We start from the raw sequence: 5291 nt of genomic DNA, 5'->3' as shown, positions 1-5291 counted from the left end.
TTCTACAAGCCAGGGTACGTTGTGAAATTAGTTGCCAATGAATCACAAAAAGGAAGATGTTTCATATCATCACATCTGTAAGACAGAAAAACGGTCTATCAATTTGCAAATGCAACAATGTGAAGAACGTAGTGACTTTATTGGTGAAGGGTATTACTCTTACCGAGCAAATATTCTGGTGTGGATCAGGAAAATTGACACTTAGTTATTCAACGCTGGAAAATTATAACGTAATTTATAACATTTTATTTCATGTTACACTGAGGTGACAAGTCGTGGGATAGATATGTGAAAGTATACAGATGGCTACAGTATCGCGTACACGAGGTAAAAAAGGACAGTGCATTGACGGAGCTGTCATTTGTACTCAGGTGATTGACGTGAACTCGTATCCGACGTGAGTATGGCAGTATGACGGGAATTAACCGACCTTCAAAGCGCAATGGTAGCTGGAGCTAGACGCATGTGGCATCGTTAAGGAATTCAGTATTCCGAGATCTACAGGGTGAGAACTGTGCCGAGAATACCGCATTTCGCGCATCACCTCTCACCACGGACTGCGCAGAGGCCGACGGCCTTCACTTGACGACCGAGAGCGGCGACGATTGCATAGAGTTGTCAGTACCAACAGAAAAGCAACACTGCATGAAATAACCGCAGAAATCTACATCTACATCTACATCTACATTTATACTCCGCAAGCCACCCAACGGTGCGTGGCGGAGGGCACTTTACGTGCCACTGTCGTTACCTCCCTTTCCTGTTCCAGTCGCGTATGGTTAGCGGGAAGAACGACTGTCTGAAAGCCTCCGTGCGCGCTCTAATCTCTCTAATTTTACATTCGTGATCTCCTCGGGAGGTATAAGTAGGGGGAAGCAATATATTCGATACCTCATCCAGAAACGCACCCTCTCGAAACCTGGCGAGCAAGCTACACCGCGATGCAGAGCGCCTCTCTTGCAGAGTCTGCCACTTGAGTTTATTAAACATCTCCGTAACGCTATCACGGTTACCAAATAACCCTGTGACGAAACGCGCCGCTCTTCTTTGGATCTTCTCTATCTCCTCCGTCAAACCGATCTGGTACGGATCCCACACTGATGTGCAATACTCAAGTATAGGTCGAACGAGTGTTTTCTAAGCCACCTCCTTTGTTGATGGACTACATTTTCTAAGCACTCTCCCAATGAATCTCAACCTGGTACCCGCCTTACCAACAATTAATTTTATATGATCATTCCACTTCAAATCGTTCCGCACGCATACTCCCAGATATTTTACAGAAGTAACTGCTACCAGTGTTTGTTCCGCTATCATATAATCATACAATAAAGGATCCTTCTTTCTATGTATTCGAAATACATTACATTTGTCTATGTTAAGGGACAGTTGCCACTCGGCACGCCAGAGGTTACTTTAACGTCTGTAGACGTCTCTCCATTGATAACAACATGCTGTGTTCTGTTTGCTAAAAACTCTTCAATCCAGCCACACAGCTGGTCTGATATTCCGTAGGCTCTTACTTTGTTTATCAGGCGACAGTGCGGAACTGTATTGAACGCCTTCCGGAAGTCAAGAAAAATAGCATCTACCTGGGAGCCTGTATCTAATATTTTCTGGGTCTCATGAACAAATAAAGCGAGTTGGGTCTCACAAAAAAATGTGGAACGCTTCACGATTTTGCGTGTCATCCTTGCGCTGGGCCATGCTAATCTTCTCTGTATCGTTCCAATTTTAGTATATGTACCGCCGAAGCGAGTACAAATCAATGTGAGACGTACGAGGAACGCACGACAGTGCGACAAAATTGGACGTTAAAGGGCTAAGGCAGCGGACGACCGACGCGAGTGCCTTTGCCAACGGCTCGATATCGCCTGCAGTGCCTCTTCTGGGCACGTGACTGTTTCGGTTGGACCATAGACGACTGGAAGGTCGTGACCATTTCAGATGAGTCCCGATTTCAGTTGGTAAGAGCTGATGGTAGCGCTCGAGTGTGGTGCGGACTCAACGAAGCTATGGAACCAAATTGTGAACAACGCACGGTACAAGCTGGTGGTGGCTCCATAATACGGTGGGCTGTCTTCACGTGGAGTGGACTGGGTCCCCTGGTCTAGCTGAACCGATCATTGACTGGAAATGGTTATGTTCTGCTAGTTGGAGGCTATTTGAATTCATGGATTTTATGTTCCCAAACAATTGTTCACGATTGGCTTGAAGAACATTCTGCATTCCATCCACACCACAAGAAACTAATTGGTGCAACAGTCTGTTGTTCTACAAACGGTTAAAATCACCTGAAAGATAGTATCACATTGAGGAAGCGCAGCACGAGATATGGACAGCAGAAAAAACATACAGGGCTGCTCTTGACTTTAACGTTTACAGCGCTGATAACATGATGTGATACGCAGATAAATGACAGAAAGAACATGTTGTTAATGATCAGGACACAAAACTTATTTACCGTTGCAATGCTACATTGATGAACGGTATTTAAAACTAGGACTGATCACATTCAGAAACAAATTTAATAACTATTAGACTGTTCTAATTTAGGGGAAGTCAGGCTATAACGACATACCCGGGTAAAATGACGTGTAAAGGCCATGAACGAAACCAGCTGAGTGGCGTCACCTACACTAAACTGTATAGAAAGTTCACTTGCCAACCCTGTTCCTACGCATAAGGCAGCGAGCTGCCGTCTTCCATCTTCGTACTGTGAACGAAAAACTTACTGGTAAGCCTCCAACTTTTTACTTTTATTCACATATATTCATTCATTAGTATTATACTGTTTGATAAAAGTGTAAGTTATCTTGTACAGCATAATATTAGCTACGTGTTGAGAGGTAGGAGGTTCAGCTAGAGTTGAACGTTTCTCGAATGAATCAAAGACGGCGTTTCAGGCTATAGTGACATACCATGTGTCAGGGCAAAATGACACAGTATATCATTTTACCTTGATGTGCACTCTATTTCTATTCTGCGTGATCTATGGTATTAATTAAGCTATTTATTTCATGTATCTGTTTACACGTAACAACAATAGCAGTAGGTCACTCTCTAATAAAATAAACAAAACATTTAACAAGAGTTGATAAATGTGCAACGATACACAAATGCAATGAATTTACATACGCCAGATATAAGTACGTGAATTTCCGCTTTCAGACGACAGGCACTAAAGTAAGGAAGTCGTCAAGACAGTCTTGGGATGCGGCGCAGATGCAGCGGGAAGCTTGGACTGCTGTAGCCTGTTGTGGAGTTGTGTTCCACTGGGGGCTACGGCGGGGACGAGGCTTCTCCGTCGTTTCTGGGTCCCCAGTTCCATACAATACAATACAGATAAAAGACTGGGCAAAGATTAAAAAGGGAATACTACGCAAATAGAGTCTAGAAAGTAAATTAAAAATTGCTTCTTATAATATAGTCCACGTTTTATTTAAAGGAAGACTTCGTATGACGGGAAATACTCCGATTAGGGTCGTGTGGGAGACCATTCCGAGGACAGAAACATATTAGTAATTAGACATCATGTTAGACGAAAAGCAAGGATTCCTGTTTCATGTTAAAAATAACAAGAGGAGAGATTGGTTCATATGCTATAAATAGCGAATATAGCCCAAATCTGATATAGACTGCCTTTACAAGTAATTATCAGCAGTACTTTCCCGTTTGCGCCAAGGCATACGAAGTTAGTGTTTGTGATGATAGGCGAGGGTGACAACACTCGCAAAAGTATTACGGCATAGAGAGCAGTGTTGCCACCACTTACAGGGGCTTACCGTACATCGCCAAGAGATGCCCTCATGGCGATTTTGAGGATACTGCCAACTGACTGCATTGTACATTGCATAAACGCAGATGAGCCAAAACATTATGACCAACTGCTTAATACCTTGCCTATCAGTCTTTGAAATGAAATACATCACTCATTCTGTGTATCAGGGATCCGACAGTTTGTTGGTACGTTTGTGGAGGTAAGTGGCATTAGATGTCTACGCATAGGTCATGTAATACGCCTAAATAACACGCCGTTAACTTCCGTACACGGTGATGGCGCCCCATAGCGACCCAGGTGGGTTCAATAGGATTTTACATTAGGCGAATTTGGTCGCCGAGACATCAACGCGTGTTCACTACAATGCTCCTCAAAACACTGGAGCATGGTTCCAGCTCCGAGACACGGACAATTATACTCCTGAAAGATGACATCGCCGTCGGGAAAGACATTAAGCATGAAGCATGAAGGGTTCAAATGGTTCAAATGGCTCTGAGCACTATGGGACTTAACATCTATGGTCATCAGTCCCCTAGAACTTAGAACTACTTAAACCTAACTAACCTAAGGACAGCACACAACACCCAGCCATCACGAGGCAGAGAAAATCCCTGACCCCGCCGGGAATCGAACCCGGGAACCCGGGTGTGGGAAGCGAGAACGCTACCGCACGACCACGAGATGCGAAGCATGAAGGGATGCACATAGTTCGCAGTTGTCAGCGTGTCTTGGATTAGTATCACAGATCCCATACAAGTGCAGGAGAATGTCTCCCATAGCATAACAATACCGTAATCAGCCTGCGTCCGTGTTCTATGGGACTGATGACCTCAGATGTTAAGTCCCATAGTGCTCAGAGCCATTTTTTTTTCCTGCGCAGCACCATGTTCAACAATGTACGATGTAAGGCGTGCCCGAAAACACCAGCATTGTGCTCTTTTGGCAGAGATGCCACTTACACCATTTATCGTACTTTACAGAGGAGATAACCCTTCGAACACCACGTTCCGTTAAGAGTCGTGGACGACCAACCATTTAGCACCCAGTAATAGTTTCACTTTCTTTCTACCGCTTTCCGTTGATGCTCACGACAGTAGCACGTGAATACTCGATCAGATTCGCCACTTTCGAGATACTCGTTCACAGACTCTGCGTTCACAGACCCTTCGTCAGAGTCGCTTATCTCAAAGTATTTCCTCATTTGCAGCCCATATCTTCGCTAGGGTGATCCCCCATCTGTGTCTACTCTGCTTACATAATTTTCTTACCGCGTTAATTGCCCGTAACGCCACCAGGGGGCTCTCAATGTCGTGGCGGGCACTGGTCATAATGTTTTGGCTTATCAGTGTATAGAGGAGCGGGGTACTGGATACTGAGAGGGAACAGAGGGAAGGTCCGTGACTATGCGGGCGCTTATGGTGACAGCAAATTAGAAATAAGAAACTAGTTAATGAAAGAGTGCAGGAAGCGTGGGATAGCAGTCATAGTGGCAAACATCGTTAAGAAACAT

The 5291-nt window shown here is 44.5% G+C and overlaps 1 non-coding gene across 1 annotated transcript; it reads right to left on the bottom strand.

Moving 5' to 3' along the window:
* Nucleotides 1-1656: 1656 nt before the first annotated feature.
* On the bottom strand, nt 1657-1762 carry LOC124546264. Its single transcript, XR_006967674.1, has one exon. It is a non-coding gene; the product is annotated as a U6 spliceosomal RNA (small nuclear RNA).
* Nucleotides 1763-5291: the final 3529 nt, after the last annotated feature.

This window comes from Schistocerca americana, chromosome 8, assembly GCF_021461395.2.
Source record: "Schistocerca americana isolate TAMUIC-IGC-003095 chromosome 8, iqSchAmer2.1, whole genome shotgun sequence".
In the NCBI taxonomy this organism is placed as follows: domain Eukaryota; kingdom Metazoa; phylum Arthropoda; class Insecta; order Orthoptera; family Acrididae; genus Schistocerca; species Schistocerca americana.
The sequence above is the reverse complement of the archived record's forward strand: the minus strand, read 5'-3'. Positions and strand labels throughout refer to the sequence as shown.